At 33.3% G+C, this 14,774-nt stretch overlaps 1 long non-coding RNA gene across 7 annotated transcripts in view; it reads right to left on the reverse strand.

Annotated features, from left to right (window-relative positions):
• LOC143249398 (uncharacterized) overlaps positions 1-13,230 on the reverse strand; it is a 33,121-nt gene extending 19,891 nt beyond the window's left edge. For 5 of the 7 annotated variants that reach the window (XR_013027756.1, XR_013027755.1, XR_013027758.1 and 2 more), the window contains exons 1-3: positions 12,552-13,230; positions 12,058-12,202; positions 10,204-10,346 (exon numbers count right to left, since the gene is read on the reverse strand). This is a non-coding gene — a long non-coding RNA (uncharacterized LOC143249398). The remainder of the gene's footprint in view (positions 1-10,203; positions 10,347-12,057; positions 12,203-12,551) is intronic. The other 2 variants (XR_013027760.1, XR_013027757.1) reach the window with 2 other exon arrangements.
• Between the last annotated feature and the right edge of the window lie 1,544 nt (positions 13,231-14,774).

Raw genomic sequence — 14,774 nt, forward strand, 5'->3', positions numbered from 1 at the left:
CAGCTAAACCATGTTAATCACATAAACATAGGTGAGAGTGTGGAGGATAGTGGAAAGCAAAATTCTTGAGCATATAAAGAATAGTAATAATAAATAAGTTTTTATGTGAGTAGAAATATTTTACTGAAAGTTTTCATCACCTTCATACTTTTCTGTTTCTTAACATTAGAAACATTTTGTGATTTAAAGAACATATGAATGATAAAGATATACATGTTATGTATGTGAAGAATAAGTATTTCCCCTTGTAATTAATTATTTATAAATGAATACAGCATGAAAGTTAATTAAATATTGCCACAGTATATTTTCATGCCTTGACTTTTTAAGACACTAACAATTTATTTAAGCTTTGAAATTTTGCTTTTTTCATCAGTTAATACTGTTTGAAACACCTATAGCTTTTATAATCTTTTTACAGAATCAATTTTACATAGTTTACATGTTAAACTACTCCTGACACAGATGTTTTTTATTTTGTTAATGTTCATGATATGCAAAAATACAACTGCTATAACAGTATAAAAAGCATAGTTTTCTGCTTAACAACAACTAATTAAATTTTAACCTTTGAGACAACGTAATAAGATTTCCTGGAGTTGTTCTTTAGTTTGTAATTTGGTTTGTTTTGAATTTAACGCAAAGCTACCTGTACTAAACATCCCTAATTTTGCAGTGTAAGGCTGGAGGGAAAGCAACTGGCTACCACAACACACCGGCTCTTGGGCTACTCTTTTACCAAAAAATTCTCACTTTGAACTTTAAGCCCTGTAAGCAAATTATTTACTTATACCTTAATATTTATTTATATTTTAAAAAGTTTTCTTCTAGATTTTTTAATTGCAAAGTCTTTGATTAAGTCCTCAAAACTAATTTGGCATAACAAATCTGCTTCTATACTTACCAGAGACAAGGCATCCTGCCTGTCTTGTCACATAGTTATTCTGTTAGGATTTTTAATATGCTTGAATTGAGAAAATGAATGCTCAGTTGTGCAGTTTGTGACCATTAATGTCAAAAATACACGCAATGCAATGTCTACGTTTGGAAACGCACACCCAAGTTTGTCATCTGAAATTATTTTACAAAGTTCAGCATGACTAAATCTGTTTATTACAGTTTTTGTTGCTCTGAACTTATGGCGCACGAGTGAAACTGCTGAAGCTTGGCAGAGAGATTAGTGTCCAAGTCCTCTGGGTAAGCATCAATTAACTTTTCAGAACACTGAGAGTACCTTTCAGTTTCAGTAGATGAAGTGACTTCTTTTGGCACATCACTTAGGAAAGAAACTCTATTTGCTATGTCTCAAGCTTCCAAAGTCTCAAAGACTTCAAAATTGATGTTGTTGCCATAGCATGTGTCTCCCATCTGATATCAGGGAGGGATTTTAACACACTTTCATTTCCAAGACAAGCTTTAAGAATTTCCCACTGGCTGATTGAGGCTGAAAAAATTTCCAGAGCAAATGCATCATAGAGAAAAATTAACTGTGACTTGACAGAAGTCAAAAGCTCTTTGGTCTACCAGATTCAGTGAAGAGGCTGCACAGGGCACATATATGGCAAACTTATTTTCTTCTAAAATCTTTTGCTGGGTATCCTTATAATGCCCAGACATGTCAGCAGCTCTGTCATCAGACTGATCCCTACATTTTGAAAAAATTAAGTTTGCAAACTTCACATAAGTACTGCAATACCTGGTTTGCCATTTCAACCAGTCAATGGCTTTTCAGTTCCAGAAAGGTTAAAAAGCATTCAATAGGCTGCCCATCTTTTAAGTATTGAAGTACATCACTTAACTGATGTATATGTGGTAGATGTTGTGTCGAGTCAACTGACAAGCTAAAATAACCAGAAGCATTTACTTCATCAACAATGAATGAGTGTACCTTCTGAGCCATTGGTTCAATGAGTTCATCATAGGTGGTTTTGAACAAGTAAGTGCCCTGTTAAAAATGGATCAAACTGACTTATGAGCTCAAGCAAACCTAAAAATTCCCATTCTGCTGTGAACCAAATTTTATCTGTTCCTTGAAAAGCCATGCCACATTCAGCTAATGTACAAATAACAGCTATTACATGCTCCAAGATATATTCCCAGTAATTGTACTCATTTTTAATTTGTTTTTCCAACTCTTGTCGCAAGCCTACACCTTGTCTGAGAGTTAAGTATGTTAGCTAGTCTCAATGAGTAGTGCTTCTTTCATGATGATCAATTACAATAGTATTTCACCTGCCAATGACCCCTTCTCTTTCAAAAAAACATGAGAAAAGTTTAGGGACAAAGAATCGATAGTGAATACAATAACCACTCTCTCTTGTATTACTCACCATTGGCTTTTACCCCAAAGAAAAGTTTTTACAAACAGTGTCTCGTTGGTTTGCTACTATTCAAAGTCCAGCAAAATTTAACAAATGGCCCATTGTGGTGTTAACAGTCAGTGGGTCCACAAGCAATCCAATAAGCTACATCTGCAGCAGAGAAATTGAGCCACAACCCTGCGTCTTTTGCTTTAGTTTCTTCATCTTTTGTAGACTAAAGCATTTTACCAGATTTTCATTTTCAGAAATTATTTCAACTTCAAACTGCATCACTAGAAATATCTGGAGAATTTACAGGCAAAGTAACATCAGTTGTGGAACTTGTGCCTCTTGAGCAAGCTTGTGACACCTCAACATCATCATGATGTTCTGACCTTGAAGTGGACAAAGTGAAACTTATAGGTGTGAAGCTTGGTTCAACTTCAATCTTGTCAGAGTCAGATACAGTACAAGTGACTTCTGATGGCAGAGATGGGTTTTGATTTGGAAGATCTTGTTGTGCAAGGTCAGTGAAAAAAATTAGTCTGTTATCTAGTCTTGGCCACTAAATTCAAAGCCTTTTGTTGGTTCTTTTTTGCCAGTTTTTTCATTTCTGCATCACTTAACTGAACATGTTTCATCTTGCAGTGTGGAAAATATGGAAACAAAAAAACAACACAAAAGAATATGGATCACATGTAGTTATAACAATAAGAAAAACACTGAAAATCATAAAGAAAACATTCATAAGACAGTCAAACATACTAAACTCTAGTTCTACATTTAGACAAAGACTGATGGCAAGTTATCCTATGGTCCAGATCCATCAGCACATAAACATAAATTCATAAATACCTTTATTGACTTGCTGCATTCTGATATGTTGAAAACCATTCATAACAGGCTACAATCCATTTTAGGAAAATTAGTTTTCAGTCATTCTAAAAGTTTCATTAAGGTTGTTGCTATGGTAGTTGTTTGCAAGAAGCAACGTCAATGATAATATGCAAATCCATTGTGAGCCAAAAAGCATTCCAAAACAATTTGTGTTCAACAACACATACTGCAGTCGCCTATATACCAAGTGATCATTCTGTACTGGTACACATATTATCAATTGTAAACTGTACTGGACACTGAACTACTAAATACTGGGTTAGGCCTAGGCTAGAGTACTTTAATCCTGATCAAATACATGATTTCGCACTAACAGAATTAGATTCTTTCGATAAGGCTTACGTTGGTTAGTGATAACTTTAGGCATAGCTGGTTTTCCTTTAAAGATAGGTCAAAAGGAAGTTAAGCTGTAACTTTGATTGTAAAAGATTAGATATAAATATATGCTCAGTACTCCCTTTAGCGAAATAAATTATTTTCGTTATCTTTTTCAATACTCACAGTAATATATCAATCGTTAGACCTTCCACAACGATTAACTTACCTTTTTACTTTTCTTTGGCCTTATTCCGTTACGTAACATCTCGTCTGCTAATTTTTGTCTGTCTCTCTACTTTTACTATTTATTTCACACTATGTATTTATCTTTTGCGCTGATAGCTTAGTTGCTTTGCGCCATAAAACACCAAAACAAACTATTTATCTTTATTAAACCTAATCGTCTGTTGTCTATATTATATACATTAATAAATTTCACGCGACACTTGATAATCTCTACATCAATGAATTACAAACAACACGTACGATTCCTATCGAGTTTCGTAATTAAACTTGTTGAAATGTTTACTTCAAATTAATTGATTGTGACTCTCATGTTACGAATAAAGCTAAACAATCATTAAGTATTTATTCTTAAACTAAGAATCCCAGCGGTATGTCTGCGGTCTTACAAAGCTAAAAACCGGGTTTCAATACCCGTGGTGGGCAGAATACAGATAGCCCATTGTGTTGCTTTGTGCTTCATTCAAAAACAACCACAACAACTTCTTAAAATAAATTAACAATATCCACACTTAACAGCCTTTTATATAATTTATTCGATAAACGTATAAACTTGTGTAATTATATACATATATGACTTATCAGACGTTACGCTCCCCGGCATGGTCAAGGGCACTCGATTCGTAATCTTAGAGTCATGGATTCGAATCCACGTTAAACTAAACATGTTCGCCCTTTCATTCATAGGGCGTTATTATGGTCAATCCCATTATTCGTTGGAACGAGTACTCCAGGAATTGCTTTTTCTCTTGTCTGCTAAATTAGAGACAACTAGCGTAGATTGTTTTCGTGTAGCTTTGCGCAAAATTCAAAACAAAAAAACAAACCCACCTAACGTAACTACAACTTCAAGAATGGAGTATTATATTATACAGTGCTTATAGTACACTGTTTGTTATGTTAGTAGAAGCAATATTAATCACTTTCATTCACATCATTAGTTGGTTTGCATACAACTACTCGAGGATCTGCATGATATAAGATTCTTATCATATATCATTAGGGGAGTATTCGACATATCATTTTTTTATTACTGGGGCTCTTATCTTCACTTCTAGTGTCTTTCTGAAATGTTCCCTGTTATTATTACTTCATCAACTACCACAACACTAACATCTTCTGACACTGAGGTTTCTATCTGTTTATCTCTTCCTCATCAAAAGGTAATTCAATCTCACTAGAGTTAACAATTTTATTTTGTAATAGATTTACTGTTGTATATTTGGTGTAGTACCTTCTCTTCTTTCAGTGTAATTTTAGTTTTTCTTATGACGTTTTCTGTGGGTTGTGTAATTCACAAGTCCTGCCTGTTCTCGAAATTAATAGAAGATTCTCGATCGTAAGAATCAACAAAGTACCAGGTGTGTATGTAATGCTAGCGATTGACAATTTTTTCCAAGCGACTTTCAGTGAATGATCTAGTTTTGCATGATTTGTATAAAAGCAGCACACCAAGAGAGAAGAAGAATATTGTTATTGGACATCTACAGTCAGTGTGCTATAGACCTAGGAAACTATAGTTGTGATTAATGCCTATTAATCCAGAAAACAATAGAATTTAACCGCCAACATTTATATATTTCGAACATTACATACTGTTCAACTCAGCAACACTTTAGCTTCCGAGACAACAAGCTTGGACTCATTAGTAAACCAATCCATCTACAGGTCTAAAGAAGTAGGATAAAATAAAATACATAACAAACAAAACAGAATCCAAAAATCTTACGTTAAGAATTACAAGTGACAATTTTTTCATAAAAGAAACCATAGTAACAAAGAGTTACGCTTCTGGCAAGAGAGAGAGAATACAGTTTTACATCTTTAAGAACACGATTTTATGTGGTGTTTCTAATCCAATCTGTACCCGATTTTTTTTAAACGAATAATACAAGAATATCTTAGCTTAATCAATTAAAAAGTAATGAGTGGATAAAATAGTCAATATATGTGAAATTCATGAAGTTATAACAAACATAAACAAGTGTAGTTCAGTGTTTTACATGTTGTGATTAGCATATTTTCAGTCTTGCAGATTGAAATATTTGTGAAAAACAAGCATTTTTATTGCATATTTTATTTTATTTTTTTTCATCAGAAAGATGACAGATTTGAAGCTTCAAAATTCTTGATGTAAGCGTAATAAGGAGAGGCATTGCCACTCGCGTGGCGGAACATTGTAATTTGTACAGCAACTGTTACATAATTTGTAAATGAAAGAAATCCCCCAGGAAAAAAAAAATAATGTTATTTACCGGTGTGTCTGTGTGATACTTGTAGGAAAATCGATTTTAACCTGAAGATACCACACAGTTGAGTCATTATCAAAATTCCAACTGGATTGTCGTATATTACGAAAATACCAAATCTGTAGTTACTTAACATTTCTTTTGAATAGTTTGTTCTTTCTATCTTGAATTATACTGTTATCAACAGTATAACTTTCACCTACTTTGTTCAGGATTTCCACACAGCTCTTACAAAAACATGAAAATTTGTCTCAAACTTTCGTATGAAGTGGTTTTCATAAGTAAAGCACGGGAGTATCGTGTGTATACAATACACTAGTTCTGGAAGTAGTTGGGCTACCCGTACTTAAGTTTATGATTATTAGACGAAAGTCAACAACAGTATAAACTATTAACACACTGGAGAAAGATTAGTCACTTACCACTTGTATTTCACTCACTTTTCTATAATAATTTATAAAACTGTACATAAATAACATTATATCTTTTGAAAACAAACTTGCCTTTTGATCTGTTTCATGGTTATTCAAAATACTTTTTTTTTTGTCGAAAGATATAAAATTTCAATTTATTTATTTGCTTGTTAGTATTTTTCTGAAATCACAAACATAACATATTTTAAAATTATGTATTTAAAACAAGTTAAACGCACCTACAAACATTTTTAGACTATGATGACTACAGTTCTATCTTAAATGTGACAGTTCATGCCGAAAGTCCACTTAGGCTTATTAAGTTATTTTAGAATCCATTTCACAAGCTAAACTAATTTAGAATACCCTGTAACAAGTTATTCTCCATATTTCTATCAAACTGTTGAATTCATTTTTAAATATCAACCAATGAAATTGTACACTCAAATTATGACTAACTTCACATTATCTAACTTTTTACTAACTGTACACTTCTGTTCAATTTGCCACTGCTATTTATACGTTTATCACTGAGGCCTTTGGAATTTTGTATATCCTCTGCAGCAATGAATTTCAAACATAACATTTTACTCTCTTACCAAATTATGTAACTAAATTTGTCATAACTGTCACCTTTCAAATAATTGCTTTGAACGTTTTGGTTATGAAAAATGCAACAATCATTAAATATTAATTCCTGTTGTAAATAATATTGCCTACACTAAACATTATTATGTTTCCAATGATATATATATATACTTAATAGTACAGTATGAAAATTTAAATGGTTCACATGTTACATTTTTGCCTTCACAAGTTGTGACATGAGGACTAAAGTAAACTAATTACAATGAAAATGTTTTGTAGATAATCTACAGATGAATTTGTTTAAAATTGTTTTATTACAAGGATAGATCTTGTAAACTCACTCTGATTTTTCACAGGTGAGGTTTCAGATATTCCATTTTAAACACAAAATTTATTCATTTTTCTGGTGTTACTCGTGTGTTGAGATGTGTTTATTCTTTTGGTTCTCACTGGGTAAATCATGATTTTAATTGTTTAATTTCTGAAATGGAATTTCATTATTATATTTTCTTCACACTGAATAAATCCTTTAAGCAAATTTCACAGGCTTCCCCTTTGTTTTTCTCACACTCTACATAAAACAGTTGTTTGATTTACATATTTCCACAATGAATTTGAGATTCATGTTCTCATTTTGGGTATTATATCTGTAGCACTATCTTCATAAAGTGCAAGTGAAGGAAATCTGTCATGTAATTCATTTGATATTAACCACTGTGAGATTGTTAATTATGTGGGTTACCCTTCTTTTCCTTAACTTGCTCCATTAATCTTTCTATATGAGATGAACCTGTGTGGGCTGATGAAAATTTGATAGTTTTTTAACACCAGTGGATTTTGCTGTGTTTTTCTTCCTCTTACCTGCAGAATCAGCTAGTCCTAATATGGCAGGTATTGACATGATTTCTCAGTATGTTATGTTTTATCTGATTTTGGATTTTACTGTGATTCTTTCGTACTTCCATATTGGCTCAGTTGTCTTCTTAGGCTCTTGCTTTAAACAGGTAGTTTCACTTAGTTGTGATTTTCTATGTCTCAATGCGACCTTGTACTAGGTATGTTTGCTTCTTCTTTCTTTACAGATTTCTGCATTTTCTTTAGTAAAATGTTTTTGGTCTTAAATCAAAGACTTTGGAATCTTGTGTTATTTGTGTATCAACACTCAACCCTTTCTTCTTTGTATGCATATTTGTCACAATTGGAGCCATGACACACACCTATTTATCTCTTATCCCTGTTCCTCTTCCATAGGTTTCTCATTATTTTATTTAACATTGATGAGCATAATGGCAGCAGTACCAGGTACTCATCATAAGATTTTAGTCCAGTGGATGCTTTTCTGTATTGTTATCCTTTAGTAATTTTTCACTACTGTTCCATGAGTTCTTCAGGTGTTATCAGAGAGATATGCCCTACTATTTCTTTTCCCTCCTCTTTGTGCCTGGTACCATTTTCCTTCCACTTTGAATTCTGCCACCAACCTGCATCTGTCTGAACCTGTAGAAGAATTTCTGTCTTTATGAGCTCTATGCTATCCACCCACCAAACTGGAGACTGATGGCCTGTAATAGGTTTGTCACACCTAATCCTCATTTTTAATCTATCTGATATTACTCTAGACTTGTTTCTCTGCCTTTGGTAGGCTTTTTTCATAGATTTATGAATAACAAAGAGGAAATTCACAAAGGATTATTTGTATACCTTGTGGTTTTGTTACATGTGACCCACTCATTTTTGCTTATTCTCCATGGGGTGGTTTCTCTGTTTTGCACACTGGCATTTGGATTTCCTTCAGTCCTGTAGGTTTTGTCAGCCATTCAGAGAATTTGTTTATCACTTGTGCTCTTGGATTAGTTTTCCTCTTTCTATGGTTCATTGGCTATATTTTATTATTATTTTAACTTAGTACAACTGAAACATAGTTAGATGATTGGTTAAGGAAACAGTTAATATTTTGTTGTCTCTTTTTTACTTTAGTAACTGCAGATGGTTGTTCTGGTACTACTGCAAGATATTTACTGAAAGTGTCTTTTGATATTTTATTTTAAATGTTCCTGACATTCACTCACATAAAGCTTCTTTGCAAGTAACTTTTGATTTGTCAAGTTTTTAATCAAATCTGAAATATGCTCAATTGGGTTGAGATTGGGGATCTTTGGGAGGTAATTGCATTATTTGAATGATATCAGTAGCTTAATTTATCACTAAGTAATTTCTGCATAGGTTGTATGAGTATTTGAGGTCATTATAATTTTGGTAGTAGAATCCTTTACCAATAATACACAAATTACAGGGTACACCCGACTGGATCAATACCTCATTGTACTTGTGCTGTTCTTTTATTCCATATCTTTGTAGATATTTTCTGTCACTTCAGCAGAAAAATATCCCTACATCATCACACTGTTTCTACCAAACTTTATGGCAGGTACTATGCATAGCATACTAAGCATTTTTCTACTGTCTTCAGCCAGATGTGCAACCTACACTTTGACCCAAATACTTAAAACTTGGACTTACCCATCCATAACATCTTTTTCCAATTATTAGCAGTCCAGTTTTTGTATTTTTCAGCAAATATAAATCTTGCCAATATTTGGATATCAAAGTAAATGTTTTTTAACTGATACACAACCAAATATTCCAGTTTATAAAGACAAATACAACATATTGGAGAATGAAATGGAAGTCATTCTTAAAAAAACAAAAAACAAAAAAACACTTACCAGTAATATACAAGTTGATTTTCGAAAAATATATATTTTATTTATGCCATGTTGCTTTTAAGACTTTCTTAAGAAAACAAGTTGGAAATAGAGAAGTTAATAATATGGAATATCTTTTATTTCAAGAAAACAGAAAATTAAGCCAAACAAACTTACTTCAAAGTAGGAAAGTTGAAATAATTTTGGTATTGTTTCCACAAAATGTTGTAAATGAATTTTCTAATTTTATGAAATAAAGTTGTATATTATCATTATTATTATTGGTTTAATACTGTAGTTGTTTAAAGATGTTATTCTAAAGTGTCTATCTCATTTCTCAACCTATATTTGCTATTCTACACAATGAGCTAGTTGTGATCTGCCCACCATAGGTGATGAATCCCAATTTGTAGTGTTATAAGCCTGCAAAATTATCACTGAACCACTGAGGGCCCTATTCTAGTAGTCAGATACCAATAAGAGATCATACCTGTAGTTTGGTGTTGGTGTCTCCCTGCAGATTACTTTCCATCTGCTTCTGTAGGTCTTGTAGCTGCTGCTTTAAGATGTCTAGAGCTTTCTCATGACTCTCTGAAGCCTGTTGCATCTGCTTTGCAAAGCCGTTCTTTAATTCTATTAAAAAGAAACACAAAGATATTGCAGAACCACTCAACAAACACAGCCATGACAAAAGCTATCTCAATATCATTTTTTTGTCTTTTTGCATTTGCCTCTAAACCTCGTACCTAAGCATTAACATCATTTGATGATAGCTAATTTTTAATAGATCTTTCATAAATCTAACCATGCTGTAACAGACAAACAAAACCTTTTCCCCTCCGGTGATATAATTAGGATTCTTTGCTATACAAATGTAAAACTCAGTACTACTAAGACTTCATACAAAATATGTATTTTAGCTGACACACCTAACAAAAATTAATCATTATTCAGGCCTAACTTCAGGTTTTCTGTGAATCTGGAAAGAATGAGTTGCGATGTGACTGGTGCTGACCAAACAAACAGTTACTGACAATAAATATGACTAACTTTAACTGAAGGAATAGTTACTGACAACAATATGACTGATTTCAGCTGAAAGAATGGTTACTGACAACAAGCATAACTGATATCAACTGAAGGAATGGTTACTGACAACAAATATGACTGATTTCAGCTGAAGGAATGGTTACTGACAAAAAATATGGCTGACTTCAGCTGAAGGAATTGTTACTGACAACAAATATGACTGATTTCAGCTGAAGAAATGGTTACTGACAACAGATATGGCTGATTTCAAATGAAGGAAAGGTAACTGACAACAAATATGACTGGATTCAAATGAAGGAATGGTTACTGACAACAAATATGACTGATGTTAATTGAAATAATGGTTACTGACAACAAATATGACTGGTTTCAAATGAAGGAATGGTAACTGACAACAAATATGATTGGTTTCAAATGAAGGAATGGTTACTGACAACAAATACGACTGATGTTAACTGAAATAATGGTTACTGACAACAAATATGACTGATGTTAACTGAAATAATGGTTACTGACAACAAATATGACTGATTTCAGCTGAAGGAATGGTAACTGACAACAAATATGGCTGATTTCAAATGAAGGAATGGTTAGTGACAACAAATATGACTGATTTCAAATGAAAAAATGGTTAGTGACAACAAATATGACTGATTTCAACTGAAGGAATGGTTAGTGATAACAAATATGACTGATTTCAAATGAAGAAATGGTTAGTGACAACAAATATGACTGATGTTTCTGTATTTTCCTTCTCTGATACTTTCTTATCATGTGCTTTGGTTGGCAAATAAATGGTCTTTTTTATAATGATGACACCTTTCTCATCCGGTTCAACAGGTGAGCAGATCTTTAATTCCTCCTTTTCAATAAATTTCAAATTCTGCTAAAGACACGTAGTTATTAATTTTGCAACTATAAAGTAATAATTCTAAGCCTTTGATATATTTACAGAATATGTGTGTATAAGTTTTTTTTTTATAGCAAAATCCTATCTGTTGAGTCCACCGAGGGGAATCAAGCCCCTGATTTTTAGAGTTGTAAATCTGTAGATTTACAGCTGTACCAGTGGGGTACATTTACAGACTAACTGGGAACTTAATGTTCTGATACCAGTTAAGTAATGAAAGGGATATTTGAATTGCATAATACCAAAACTTTGAAGAAAAGACAATAATCCTAAAATGTCATGAGTAAATATTAGTAAAATAACTCAAAAGTAATTCAACAGATAATCCTTTAACAGTGTTCAAATGAAAGATTTTTAAACAGATTGTTTGAGTTAAAATCTTACCTTTAATTCCCGAAGGAGTAGAAGACATAACCCAAGGTTAAGAAATACCGTAAACATTGCATAGTAGACTATAAAGTTCCTTAGTTTATGTAAGTAGGAATCTTCTTCGGAGCAACCTTGGTTACATGTTTTATAATCAGGATATCTGATGACAGAAAGAAGATTTAGAGTTGTTAAGTAATGATATCTGTAATTTATATAACATGGTGAATAAACCCTTAGTCTCACATAAGTATTGATAACAGAGATACAAATATTTCCAGAAATATGTATTACCAACAAGTACAATTACATCATTGTAAATATACTGTAACTGGAAAAATTAACACAAAATATAATTATTGATCCCACAACACATTTAAAGTGACACAATATAATATGCGTTGCTTTAGTTCCACATATATTTCCAAATCAAATACTTTTGACCTTAAAAATTAATTTGACTGTCTCAAGTATATGTATACAAACAAATATCACTATGTCTCATGACTTACCCATAATCAGGATACTTCTCGTTCATAACCCAAATGAGAAAGTATTTCAGCTTCCAACCATGGTTGTTACCTTCGTGCGTTATTTTGCGTATGCACATTAAAAATATGATTTTAAACACAAGTGCAGCCGTTATAAGTGATACCACAGCTGACAAGAAAAATATGAAGAATTTAATGGCGTTCGTCAAACGGTTTGCAGACCTAGGCCTAATTAATGTTACATATATTACGGCCAACGCTATCGAAATATAACAAACAAAAAGTTGATATAAGCTATCCAGTGGCAATGATTTTTCAACCCACTGTAAGTAAATGGAAATTATACGATTAATATTCATAGTATACGAAAAGAAATCAATTTTTTCAAGAACAAATTCGATAATCTCTATGATACGTTTTTCGCTTCTACCTTCTTTCTCGCTTTGTTTTACTTAGTTTCTAAGCAACATGACGTAATTATAATATCAGATAGGTAATTGGTCCACGGGGTGACAGAAAATTCTTGTAATTTCTATTTTAATGTGTTATTAAAACGATCCAGATAAATAAATAAAATAAAATATTTTTGTTCAAACCAACGTTTTTCCTTTGCTTCTATCTTCAGGATTAGTATATATAACTTTTTGATATCAGAATATTCGTTACATTATAAAACTGCTTGTAATATTTTATTTCTCGAGTCTTTCATATCTTCCGTATAAAAACGTATAAAACAGTGATTCTCAACTTGTGTGCCACGGCGTTTTTGAAACACATTCAACTTTCTTGGGATTTTACAAGCAAGTCGAACACATCAGTTAATAAAAGCTACTATAGATACACTGTGAAACCTTCCAAATCATTCGATTTGAAGGATCAAGTTTGCGAACACTTCGAAGCGCCTCAAGATGAATTATCTCTGCTATGGTCTCTTCAAGTTCATGAGTCTACTGACGTCAGTGGAAAAGCTCAGGTTCTGTCTTTTATTCGATTCATAAAAGATGGAAAAATCGTAAACGAAAACTTATTTTGCAAAGATTTAAAAAGTACAGCGAAAGGCTAAGACATTTTCGAGTTGGTGAATGAAAACATTTTGCTTTTTAAATTACATTGGAATAACTGTGTCAGCGTTTGCACCGACGGCTGCTCTTTAATGCAAGGAAAAAAGAAGGGATTCGTCACTCTGGTGCGCCAACAAAATCCGAGCATTAGGATTGTTCACTGCATGATTCACAGAGAGGCTCTCGCCTCCAAATCTTTGCCGAAATATTTGCAGTCTGTTATGAATCAAGTTATTCAAGTGGTGAATTTCATCAAGTCTCGGCCACTCAATATCGACGATGAATTCAGACTAAAAATGCTACTGTATCCCACTGAAGTTCGATGGCTTTCGAAAGGAAAGCTGTTAAAGCGTCTTGTCCAACTAAAACTGAAGTAATTTCTTTCTTGGAGGTTGAAGAAGCAGGTTTTGAATTTTCTTTTCATGATGAAGACTGAATGTTCAATTTCTCTCCGACTTGTTTAACAAATTAAATTTTTTGAACTTAAATTTTCAGGACATCTGAAAACATTATTACTGCAAGTCCAAACTGAAAGTCTTCGGTGAAAACGTGACGCTGTGGAAGAATAAGATATTATTTTCCTTCTGTTCACGAATGTCCGTCAAAAAAGAAAATAGTCCCTCAAATTTTGAACACATTAAGCGACCTACAGTTCGCACTGAAACAATATCTCCCGTCACTTGCTGTCGACAAATATAACTGGGTGAACTATCCAATCGGAATCAACGAGACAACAAACCTTACAACTGAAGAGGATTGTTTTGTTTTGTTTTGGAATTTCGCACAAAGCTACTCGAGGGCTATCTGTGCTAGCCGTCCCTAATTTAGCAGTGTAAGACTAGAGGGAAGGCAGCTAGTCATCACCACCCACCGCCAACTCTTGGGCTACTCTTTTACCAACGAATAGTGGGATTGACCGTCACATTATACACCCCCACGGCTGGGAGGGCGAGCATGTTTAGCGCGACGCGGGCTCGAACCCGCGACCCTCGGATTACGAGTCGCACGCCTTACGCGCTCGGCCATGCCGGGCCAACTGAAGAGGAAGAACAGCTCATTGATTTACGATATGACAAATTTTGTCAGTACTTGTTTCCCGAAGAGAGCTTGGATGAGTTTTAGATCTCCATTAGAAATTCATAACCTGCAATCAGTTCAAAAGCAGTTGAAGTTCTGCTTCCAT

This window comes from Tachypleus tridentatus, chromosome 4 (genome assembly GCF_004210375.1).
Source record: "Tachypleus tridentatus isolate NWPU-2018 chromosome 4, ASM421037v1, whole genome shotgun sequence".
Lineage (NCBI taxonomy): Eukaryota > Metazoa > Arthropoda > Merostomata > Xiphosura > Limulidae > Tachypleus > Tachypleus tridentatus.